Below are 13339 nucleotides of genomic sequence, written 5' to 3'. Positions count from 1 at the left end.
CTAATTTAATGTGCTCTTCAAGGAAGAGAGTAAGAGACTAACTTTTAGGAAGAGAGTAAGAGACTAATTTAATTAGAAAAAGAAAGGGGAATAGCCTAAAAGACTAATTTAATGCTAATTTAATGTGTTCTTTCAGGAGAGAAAGAGAGACTAATTTTCATGAAGAGAGTAAAAGACTAATTTAATTGAAAAATAAAAAGAAAAAAAAGAAAATTTAAAGAAAAATAAAAGGAGAAAATTTTTTATTAAATTAAATCCCAACTGTAAAAGGCTACGTTACCGGATCCGGCAACCGAGGGTCACATATCTCTGTATCCTCGGATCTGATCCGGATACGGAGAAATAAATGGAAAATACGACACGGGGCGAATGGCAATTTTTGGAAACGGCTCCGCCTTGCCAGAACCGTATGCCGAGTAGAATGTTAGCACCCGCATAACTTTTGCCATTTTTGGAAACGGCTCCGCCTTGCCAGAACCGTATGCCGAGTAGAATGTTAGCACCCGCATAACTTTTGCCTAAATTTTGAAACCCGAAAAAGTGAAAAAGTAAAATTTGCGTTGGAGTTTAGGGTTTTTGCTTTGTACACTAGTTAAAGTTAGGTGGTCCCCCTTTGGTCCAACAGGCGGAACAGAAGCGTTTGGCGTTTACGGTTTAGCTTTCAGTTTTTTGGTGTTTAGCTTCAGGGGGCCCATCGTTCAGGGTCAAGTTTCAACGTCTGTCAGTTGGACCAAAAAACCGCGCAAGGTATTTTAAGTTTTTATGGAATGTGCTGAATCCTGAAATCTTTCCCAGGCCGCATTGTTTTTATATAAACACAACTGCATTGTTATTACTAGAACAATAAAATATTAAAACCTCCCTGTAGCAGTTCGAGGGCTCCAACCAACAGTTCAAGGGTTATTACCAACATTGTGATAGACGCATTATTTAAAATAGCCATAGTTATAACTTATCAGCATTATTACGGTTTAGGACAGTCGCGTTATTTCTTTTTTAATTATCAGCGTTTACAACTTTACGGTTTACCCATAGATTTTATAATATATATATTATTACTATCAGCTTTTAGTAGTTTACCCACGGGAGCCTTTATATATAATATTATCAGCGTTTGGGTTTATTATAAAATATATATTATCAACGTTTATAAGTTATTACTATCAGTTTGATAAATTATTAAATTATCAGTGTTTTAGTCTTCCTATTCATAATATATCTAATGGTTTCAGTTCTAAAAGTGTTTGATGGTTAAATGGAGTATTTGATTTTAGAGTTCTAAAAGTGTTTGATGGTTCAATGGAGTATTTGATTTTTGAACTATAAAGTGTTTTTTAAAATTTTAAAAATATTTTATATTTTATTTTTTTGTACGTGACATATCCTTGCCCTATCCGGATCTTGGATTTTTCGCTCTGAAATCCACTCCCCTTTTTGGCTACCTGTCATTCTTATGCACCATAAGATGAAATGTTAGACCATTACAAAAACTTCAACAGTTCGATCAAAGTAGTTTCAAATTTGTTGGAAATAGTTACAAATTGGTTGAGGAGTAGTATGTAACGATTCACAGACTTCTTTTTTAAACTAAATGCTTTGCGCCTGCCATTCATTGAAAGATTGTCGTTGAGCTGTGGGTTGAAGTATTGGAAAAATTTTGTTGATGTTGGCAATAGCTCTGTTGTGTATTTGGATTTGTGGGCTTTTCTCACAACCTGGTTCTACACTTGGGATTTCTCGTCCGAGATTGGGACGGTTTTCACAACCTGATTTTGCTGTTGGGAGTTCTCGGCCGAGATTGGGACGGTTCAGATTGGGCCACGAAAGGAGGGTGATATAGTGTCAATTACAAGTATTCCCCTTTCATTGTCCCGCTAACCAACCTTACCGTAACCTTACCGTGGAAAGATGCGTTGTTGATCCCATGGAGCAGTTTTTCGCAGTCTCTTGCTCAACTGACACAACCTCATCTCTTGCTAAGCTGGAAGGATGGAAGGATGCGTTGTTGATCCCTTGGAGCAGTTTGCCGCAGTCTCTTGCTTAGCTGACACAGCCTCGTCGGCCTCACTTTCTAAACCTGCCGAGCTCTCAGAAGACCAGAAAGCATTGTCCGCTTCTTTGCTTGTACAAAAGACCTCGATTTCGCTGCTCTGACGATTGTAATTATACACAATTATTATTTTATATTGGAAGTATTCTCTGGATTTAAAGATTAATAAGGAATGCTTGGTTGGGGTTTTCTGGTTGCCTCATCTGGTATTTTGTCTGGAGATTCGTGATATTATTATGTTATTTTTTGTGTTGGGCACCAGCTTCATTTTACTCTTAGAAAAAAAACACCTCCAAATATTTTAAATTTCATTTTGTTTCAGTTAAAAAAAAATATTTTTATATTAATAAAAAATCTTTCTTTTACCCACATCATTTATATTGGCAAAAGGTCTCATTTATAAACAGAGTTCATAATTTCCAATTTAGTTCCTACTATTGATCCTAGAGTTTCCAACTATTCAGAATATTTACATATATAACTACACAGTTATGGAGCAGTGGGTCGATAAATCACGAAGCGCTGTCTAAGCAGTTCACTGTCTAAGCAGTTCACAGAGCGTGAGGGTTGATAAATCATGAAGCACTGTCTATCATAACATAGAGGGTGAGGGTTGATAAATCACGAAGCACTGTCTATCATAACATAGAGGGTGAGGGTCGATAAATCAGGAAGCGCTATCTATCATAACACAGAGGATGAGGGTCGATAATTCATGAAGCGCCTTCTATCATAACACAGAAGATGAGGATTGATAAATCATGAAAGGCTGTCTATCATAATTGTAGCATATATTTGAAAAATTCAATTTAATTATTTTAAATTTCAGTTATTTTATAATTTTTTACAAAATCATATATATATATTTTAAAAATATAAAATATAAATATAATATAAATTATCATAAAATAACATAATAATAATATGCCAATTAAGAAAGTTGGTTAAATGTTTAGATATATATAAACATTTGTAATTTGTAATACTTCAATTGAAATACTGGAATCAGATAGGGAGAATTACTTTCGTGTTTGCAAAGTAAATTACAGGAAATGCAGGAATAGGAAATTACTAATTTCCCTTCAATGTTATTTAGGATTAAATTCTGTTACTCCTTATAGATTTTTCAATGGTATTTAAGATTAAAATGTTTTGTTGCTCTATATAGTATTCTTTGTAGTTTATATAGGATTGAGTGCACTTAATATGTAGAGATTTCCAAAGAAAATAATAATTTATGGAATTGTCTTTTACGGTTTAAGGAAAAACTTAAAAAATTGAAATAAAAGCAGGCGGGAGGCTAGCTTTACACTGTGCGAACTCTTAAAAAAATAGCAGTCAGAGATTAGTATTATAGAGAGAAAGATCCGAGACTTGAACAAAGGATGTATCAAGACTTATTGTGACAAACCCTAAGCAAGTATAATAACCTCTGCTGTGACAATAGTTTCCAGAAGTTTGCCCGAGTTTAAGGGTCGAGCCACCCTGCTAGATAGTGCAACTCTGCACGATATCCGAGTATTACGAACACTAAACAAATACCTATCCGAATAAGATAATTAAAGATTCACAAAATCAACTCATGAGGAAACAAGCACAGAGATAACAGCAGTGCATAACCAGTAATTATTGGCATTTCATTAACAGAGAAAGAAGTTGTACATATTAACCGGAAGATTCAGAAGGATCGAGGGTCGACAACCCATAACCTGGAACCGATTCGGCTCAAAACCATCAGATCACATTTGCATTGGACCCGAAAAATACAAGAAACTCTATGAAACCCTTGTAGTAAGAGAAACCCTCAGCATCTAAGGAAGAAAACATATAACACTATCATATGAAGCTTTAAGTGATGTGAAACAGTAGCAAAACAAAAGAGTATCTAGTATTCAGAATGGTGAACCAGTAACAAAATGATTTTTTTAGTTAAGTAGCTTAAATGAACCTTATTGGTATTCTTTAACATCAAATTTTCTATTCTCGGCACATGATTAATATCAAATAAGGTAATCATACAATTATATGAGAGTACAAATAATACACCAGAGTAGGCATGGTATTGAATTAAACAAGCAAAACCCCTTGGTTGCACGCCTAACATAGGAAACCGTGAACAGAGTGCATTTCTTAGATAACTTAACATCTCAGTGTACCGAATAGTAAACTTAGTAACAAGTGTAGCTAACCAAACCTAACCCCTTCCTGAAGGGATTGCAAGGTCTGCCACGAAAACAGACTTAAACTAAGAGCTCAGGAATCAGTTTACAGATACCTCAATGGGCATTAGACTCCTTAGATTTATGTGTCAACCGAACCCTTGAATACAACAAAAAAGATTACCCAGCAATAGCGTAGAGCTGTTCGACCTTCGCCACTTCCCATACATTCAACTTTGGAAATCTAAGAGCTAAGAGGCAAAATGCCTTAAGAGACGAACCATCCAGTTCCAAAACGATCAGGAGATCACACTTGCATTTGACCCGACAAATACAAGAAACTTTATGAACCCCTTGTAGTAAGAGAAACCCTCAGCGTCGAAGGAAGAAAACATATAACACTCTCAGATGAAGCTTTAACTGATGTTAAACAACAGCAAAATAAAAGAGTACTTAGTATTCAAAATGGTGAACCGGTAACAAATTGATTCTTTTAGTCAAGTAGCTTAAATGAACCTTATTGGTATTTTTTAACATCAAATTTTCTATTGGCACAGGATTAATATCAAATAAGGTAATCATACAATTATATCAGAGTACAAATAATGCACCAAAGTAGGCATCGTGTTGAATTAAGCAAGCAAAAACCCTTGGTTGCATGCCTGAAATAGGAAACCGTGCTATACAAAAACAGAGTGCATTTCTTAGATAATTTAACATCTTAGTGTACTGAACAGTAAACTTAGTAACAAGTGGAGCTAACCAGACCTAACCCCTTCCTGAAGGGATTGCAAGGTCTACCCCGAAAACTGATTTAAACTAAGAGCTCAGGAATCAGTTTACAGATACCTCAATGGGCATTAGACTCCTTAGATTTAAATGTCAACAGAACCCTTGAATACAATGGAAAAGAGTACCCAGCAACAACGCAGAGCTGTTCGACCTTCACCACTTCCCATACATTCAACTTTGGAAATCTAAGAGCTAAGAGGCATAATGCCTTAAGAGACAAACCATCTAGTTCCAAACAACCAAGAAACCGTGGTAGTTGCTTACCCGAGAAATGGTGAGGGAGAAATTTGGCTAGAAGCACAGTTCTATGCTTTGAAAAGTAGCCTGGATCCTCTGAAAAAGAACCTGTAGAAATCACCATAACTTCTTAGCGATGAGAAAGGGAAACGATGAAAACAAAAAAAAATTGTACCTAAGGTCAATCAACTTAACTGGGTTACGTTGCCTTCACCAAGAAGTTGTAGCACGGGGGTAAACCTGTGACCTTGCAGTGGAGTCCACGCATCGAGTCCCTAGCCCTGAGGCAAAGGCAGAACCAGCACCACGAAAGGCATGGAGAAAGGCAGATCAGAGTCTCGGGAATGAAGATCGGAAATGAGACCAAACAGCCGAGAGATAGCTTGAACCCGACTTAAGACAAACTCTGACCGTAAGATCCTCACACCTTTTCTCCTCCATCGATGCAATGCTGAGTTCGAGGAGATTAACTATTGCTCGTGCCACGTACCATGGTAGAGCAGGGCAATAAATACATAATCGGTAAAAATTTTCACAAGAGATAAGGTAGACAGCTGGGTAAATAAGGGAAATGACAACCGTAAACGACACAGGCTGTGTATATGCTAGTCACATAGGTAGTACTCAATCTGTAAAGGTTGACACAAACAAATAACCTGTATTTCCCGGTTCCAAGGCAGGTAGTGAATAGTTAATCTGTAAATGGCATGTAGTGAATAGTTAACTTGTAAATGTCATATGCCTTGTAATATATACCTTAATGTAAATGAAATGTTTTTTATATATGAGTTTTACCATGTTCTTTCTTTTACTCACATCATTTATATCCGCAAAAGGTCTCATTTGTAAACAGAGTTCATAAATATATAACTACACAGTTATGGAGTAGTTCACAAAGCGTGAGGGTCGATATATACCTTAATGTAAATGAAATGTTTTTTATATATGAGTTTTACCATGTTCTTTCTTTTACTCACATCATTTATATCCGCAAAAGGTCTCATTTGTAAACAGAGTTCATAAATATATAACTACACAGTTATGGAGTAGTTCACAAAGCGTGAGGGTCGATAAATCATGAAGCGTTGTTTATCCTAACACAGAGGATGAGGGTCGATAAATCATGAAGCGTTGTCTATCATAATTGTAGGATATATTTGAAAAAATTCAAATTAATCATTTTAAATTTCAGAAAAGCATCATAGGTGTGAGAAATACGCAATCGCCCAAAGAATGGTTAGAAATTTTTAAATATTACTTTGCAAAAAAAATATCAATTTTTACCTGTCAGAAATACTAAATAACAATTTGGAGAAAAGCATCATAGGTGTGAGAAATAGGCAATCGCCCAAAGAATTTATTTTCGGGGAAAAATGAATTATTACTTAAAGTTAAAATATAAATATCAGTTCATTAGAAATTTTTAAATATCAGTAAATATTAAATAACAATTTGGAGAAAAATGATTTATTATTTGAAGTTAAAATACCAAAATTTTTCCTGTTAAAAGTCAGTTCATTTTGTTATAATTGTGTTCATTATTTTAGTTTATTAAATAATGACCGTCCATTTTGTTATAAATGTGTTCATTATTTTAAAAGTCCGTTCATTTTGTTATAATTGTGTTCATTATTTTAGTTTATTAAATAATGACTGTCCATTTTGTTATAATTGTATTCATTATTTTAGTTTATTAAATAATGACATTTAATTTTTATGTGGATTACAATGAAATTCTAATTCTATATATAGTTGACTACCCATCTAATATATGGTTAACTAATATCATTTAATTGAAAAAAATAAAATAATAATAACTAATGAAGCATACACGACGTGAGAAGAAGCACACATGCTCCGAGGAAGAGCATAAGGAACTAATATTATTTAATTGAAAAAAGATAAAATAATAATAACTAATATGATAGAATATTTGGTTAAATTTAAATCCCAACCAAAAAAATGTGGGTTAAGGTTAAACCCAACAATGAAAAATGAAAATTGGATAAGATTAAATCCCAACCATGAAAAAGGTGAAAAATGACAATGACATAATAGCAGTAGAAATTCATTACCGTTAAAAGTCTTGTACTTCGATTTGATGGATTCCGCTGAGTCTACGAATTTTCAAATGACAATGACATAATAGCAGTAGAAATTCATGACCGTTAAAAGTCTTGTACTTCGATTTGATGGATTCGGCTGATTCTACGAAGAGTATTGGGGATCAAAGGGTATGAATATTTTGTGATGATTTTATGGTCACTTCCCTGCTAGGTCTAGGCTTGGCTAGGTCTTCTGCACGCATTTCACATATATGCGGAGTAGATGACGGCAAGTTGGCGGTGAAAATTTCGACAGATAACTCCAACCAGCAGATTATGTCAATAGACATGAAGGGGATTTCTAGATATGACTAACTTACAAAGCCGTCTGTGACATCAAGGAAATCTGAAACATGCAATGGGAGTATATCCCCACATGCCATGCTGGTGTATGACACTCCTACAGTTTTGAAATGACAATTACTTTACTTTTTTATTTTGGTATAAATACAATTCAGAACTCTGAAGATGTTGATGCCGGGAGTTTTAATTTTTCTATAAAGCATAACACACCATAACTATTCACAGAATGGTTGATTTATACTACTTTTACATGGTTTGCAAAATTAATCTTCACTTATAGAACGTGTTATTTTAAGAAGCTAGATCCACTGCAAACAAATTACGACGAACCTAGATCCACTGCAAGCAAATTATGAACAAATAACGACGAAAATTCAGTGGCTTCATTTCTAACGAAGATTCATTGGCTTCATTTCTAAAAACGACTTATACTCAACTTCTAAACGTGACAACTTGTATTAAACTTATAAACTTGAATATTAATGTACTAAATTTGAATATTTAATATGCATATATACCTTTTTTTCTTTCCAATACCATATCTTTCTTTCCAATTCTACCCATTCCATACAGAAAACCCTGCCCTGCATCAATATCCATAGCTTTGCCTCCACCATCCATATAGAAAAACTGAAATAATTTTGGGGAAAAATCTATTATCCAACACTTTGTCTTCACCCACTGTACAAAGAAACTAAAATGATTCTGAGCATGGAGAAAGCCAAAACAAGGCCAATTTTGTTCTACTAATAACTTCGGCTTCCCTAGTTCAAACCACCATGGAGTTACGAAGAAAATAATGCAAACAGTAATAGCCTTCACAAATTGAAAATCCCAAACGCACCCGATAATGAGATGTATAGAGTACCGGGATTTTGTGGTGGGGTTTTGATGGAGAGTTAAATTGAAACTCCAGGAGACTCAATGCATGTTTTCGCACGTAACATGCTAAACAGTGTGACACATTGCTTGCATGCGCATTTCTATTGTTAATACATATGCCTCATGATTCGACACGTCTCTCAACTCGGCTGACAAGAAAATCCTGGATTGAATCTAAGTTTTTTTATCATTTTCCTTCCCTTTGAAAATCATATGGTCCAATAATACAAAATAGAAAACCTCAACCATTCATAATAAACTTCGTAATTAGAGTGTACTTACTGCTCGGAAGTTGAACTTTCATGGACCTAGCTGAGTTGCGAGTGGGTTTATAAGAACTGCTTGGAACGCTGATGATGCTTAAACTTGTGTATAAAATATATTTATTTTGGGTTTTATATCTATGTGTTGTGTTTTTAAATTATTTATATATAAAATGTGTATTTTATTTTTTGCTTTTTCATAAGATATATAATAAGATATATAATTTTCTGAGAGATTATAATTTTTTATTTTTTATTATTAATTTTTAACTAGTCTCATTATAATACAATGTATTTGTTAATTTATTTTAAAAAAAAATCCTATATTCTCATTCAAAACTGAAAGAGAAATACATTTTGTATATGCACATTTCACTAGATCCACCTAGATTTTATAGTATCGAGTAAAAAAGGGATCTTATATTATCCAACAAAAAAATAAAAACCTTGAAAGGTGTAAAATAAAAAACAAAAAACATATACCAGCCAAAAATTGGGCACAGGCTGTCTAGATGGCCCAAAACAAACATCCCGCCTAGATGGCCCAAAACAAACATGCCGAGAGTAGGCCTTCATCCAGATGACCCAAAACAAACATATCAAGAGTAGGCTTTCATAACAAAAACATACAGAGGCTCCACAAAAATCACAACAAACCCCAAATAAAATGACATTGGAGTAATAGACGGTCTTGCCACTCTAGGCACAAACAACCAAGCCCACTACCAAAAATGCAACAACTAATGACATCTGCATTCCTTAACTTGAAGAGGCACGAACAAGGGTTCATATAGTCAAGGAAGCCGCCAGCTCCCCTAATTCACCACACATAGGCATAGGAGAAGACAAAACGAAACCACTAGGCTTAGAAAGCCATGAAACTAGGGTACTTACAAATTTCTACAAAATTTCCACAAGCACTCTGCACAAATTCTAGATTATTATATTTTTTTCAAATATTTTATTGGAAAATAACTTAAAAGCCTTGAAATATTCATGCCATGATTTTAAGATATTTGTGGAGTAATTTTTATTGTTAAGCTTTGAAGGAAAGCACCCAAAATTAAAATCCTTGAAAATAGCTCATATTTAAGTAAATAACATATTTACCATCCATTACTACCCACCATAATTTAAGCAAGTCTTTAACCAAAAAATAGATAAGAATGAGATGTCAATAAACACACCAAAATTTAAATCCTTGAAAATAGATCATATTTAAGTAAATAACATACTACCCACCATAATTTAAGCAAGTCTTTGAGCAAAAAATAGATAAGAATAATATGTAAATAAACATACTTATTCCAAGTTGCTCTCCACAATTAGATATGCATTCCCTAGCACTCTAATAAGAAACATGTAAATGTTCAGAGTTGCTAGTGGTCACTATCCACCAAAATTGATTACTCTTTAACATATAGAAATATATTTTCCTAATGACCACTATTATTTTAACATTGACCAATTCAATTTATAATAGTGAACTTTGAAAGACACGTATTTATTTTTCAATTTATTAAAATAATTATTTTTCAACACATATCCATTTCATATTTCAAGTTTTCCTGCAATATCCAATTTCTTTAACTTTGCCAAATTCCTATAAATTACAACTCAAGCTCAAATTTCATAGACTCGTAAAATGATTTTAAGTTAACTTGAATACACTGATATTACATGCACATTTCTTGAGAACATATTTTTTAACTAGAGTGGTAGGACTAAGGACTAAGTTACTCAACAACACTTGTTTAAATTGTAGTTTTAAATGCATAAATAAATTTGACATCTTGAAAAACTTTAGAGACATTAATATTGTGAAATGATATAACTCAAATGTGTAACTCCAAGAAATTTCTCCTAAATTTTAAGGAAAATTAACTAGATAAGGACTAAAACTTACATTATGCTTAAATCATGTTAAAAAAATTTAAAAATTAAAATAAGGGTCATTCTCATTGTTATTTATTCTTTATGCTTTATTTATCATGGCAAAAAAAATTCTAAATATCCAAGTCAACCTTCGATGTTTATATTGAACAAAAATGTTAAATGTTAAATTTCTCAAAAAAATTAATTTTACATAATTTTTAAGAAAAAATTTATTATTTTTTTTAAATACATTCACCGAATTTTATATGATAAAATATATCTTAAAAATTACCAAAATTTTATAAAAACTATAAAATAATTAAATATTTAAATAAAAAATCATACAACATGAATTTCTAAAATTCCTCATATTTTACACTTGATAAAAGAATCAAACTTAAAATTTTCTAAGAATAAAATACATTTTAACCTATCATATTATTCACAAACACATTGCATTTTAAAGTAAATTGCATCTTTGTTAACCATAAACCACCAAAACATTTCAAAAAATTAATATCATAAAAGGCTTCACGTAAAAGTAGTAGGCGGTGGATACATTTGATCTCTTAGCAACTTGATCATTTTAAGGGTAAGTTTTATTGTAATCATTTCCCTGTAGGTTTGAAATGAAATTTATATTTTTTTCCCCTAAGTTTGTAATGAAATTAATGCATACGTCTCTCACTTTCTTTTTCTATCGGCCAACCAACGATTCTTCTATGTCTGTCACTTGCTTTTTCTATCGACCAGCTTTTCTCCTACCTCTTCAAACTGCATCCTAAATAATCGAAGATGCATCCTAAATTTTTATTTTGATGGTAATGCCTCCTTCAACCTATTTCATATTGAGATCTTCTCTTAACACGCTTCATATTTAAATTTTGATGGTAATGCCTCCTTCAAGAAGACCTTTCCTAAGGAACTCTTTTGGGGGATATTGTTAGTGATGTTGAGCTACTTTGTCCCCCTCGTTAGGGCCATTGGGTCGGTGGAGCTTCATAGAAACCAATGGGAAGATGGCTACTTTGCAGACATTACAAAAATCCTAAGTGGGGTTTGGATGACATAAAGGATAGGGGCAACTTATGCTCTGTGAAATATGGGGATGTTTGAAATAAAAATGAACATTGCTTCATTTCAACTGCTTAGGATGTTAGAGAGAGGAATGCTACCGGACGTTTTTGCCATCGAGTCTCAGTTTGGTACCCCTCTGTTGTGTATTTTATTTTCAGCTTTTGTTGTTCTTTTGTTGTCATCGACGAGATTCCAAGAAATTAAGAATCAAGAATCGAACAATGTCTTGACCCTACAAGGTTCAAGCCCTTAACTTCTTAAGGGTTTTGCCAAATGTTTTTAATATTTCCTGAGGTGGTGACTGCACACCCTTGTCGAATTTATTCATTCGACAAGTATTAAGATGCATTCTTTACTTGGATTTCAATTTTCATATGTTTTGTATATATTTCAAGCCCTTAACTTATTGAGGGGTTTGCCAAATGTTTTTAATATTTCCTAAGGTGGTGACTGCATGCCCTTGTCGAATTTATTCATTCGACAAGTATTCAAATGCATTCTTTACTTGGATTTCAATGTTTAGATGTTTTGTATATAGTTCAAGCCCTTAACTTCTTGAGGATTTTGCCAAATGTTTTTAATATTTCTTGAGGTTGTGACTGCACATCCTTGTTGAATTTATTCATTCGAAAAGTATTCAAATGCATTCTTTACTTGGTTTTCAACGTTCAGATGTTCTTTATAGATTTATATATTGATATTAGGATTCCAAACTCTTTTCTTTTATAGTGAGACTAAATTCGAGATTCTAGATATTGTAAAAGATAATTTGAGATTCTAGATATTGTAAAAGTTCCAGTCTTGTTATTGCTGCCAATTGTTCTTTAATTGTTTTTTTTCTTTTTAGAAATGTGCAAAGCTACAAATGTGAATTGTTTTTATGGTTTTCAGGCACCATCTATGGAATCTTTGTCATCTGGCAATAATTTCTTTTATGTGAAAACTGTTAGGGTCCAGGGGTATTCCAATTCATTCATTTGTTACATTATGTTGGACAACAATGCTTTTGCATGGCCTCTTTTTTTAATGGGCATTTGTCTTCCCTGTGCTCTGACTTGTTTCATCAGGGTATGTTAAGACTGAAAAAATTGATCTTATTTTCCATTATTTATTTATTGTTCTCCTCATGATGCACATTCAAATATAAATTGGATAATTGGCCAACTAAATTTACTTCCTCATGTCCTCTACTTAACTACCCACTATGCCTCTACTTCACTGCCCACTCCATTCTTAGTCATTCCTCTACTTCACTATCCACTCCATTCTTGGCCATGACCATTAGGGCTTTACCCCATGGATGGGAGCCCTCTCTACCAGAGGACAAAATACTTCTCAGATCCCTTTACTCATTGATGATTGACCTTATTTGCATTTATCATCTAGATTGTTTTGACCAATTTTTTACTTCTTACCTTGACGTGTCAAGTAGTATATTAGTATCCTCCACTTTTTGATACTTCTTGGAAGCAATTTTAAGTAACTGGCCTTGAGATTTCACCAATTCACAATGCTCTGTTGCTGCCCTCAGCAAATGCCTTAATATTACTACTACCATTTCTTCTCATGTTAAAGTTTTCTTTCTATTCCATTTGG

At 33.4% G+C, this 13339-nt stretch overlaps 1 long non-coding RNA gene across 1 annotated transcript; it reads right to left on the bottom strand.

Moving 5' to 3' along the window:
- Window positions 1-4709: 4709 nt before the first annotated feature.
- On the bottom strand, window positions 4710-5704 carry LOC149253149 (uncharacterized). The gene is made up of 2 exons (XR_016266126.1): window positions 5434-5704; window positions 4710-5346 (listed from the first exon to the last, which is right to left on the bottom strand). It is a non-coding gene; the product is annotated as an uncharacterized LOC149253149 (long non-coding RNA).
- Window positions 5705-13339: the final 7635 nt, after the last annotated feature.

Source organism: Pinus tabuliformis, chromosome 7 (assembly GCF_031772625.1).
Source record: "Pinus tabuliformis cultivar Carrire ecotype Pingquan chromosome 7, CPIR1, whole genome shotgun sequence".
In the NCBI taxonomy this organism is placed as follows: domain Eukaryota; kingdom Viridiplantae; phylum Streptophyta; class Pinopsida; order Pinales; family Pinaceae; genus Pinus; species Pinus tabuliformis.
Note: the sequence above shows the minus strand (reverse complement) of the source record. Positions and strands in the feature narration are given on the sequence as shown.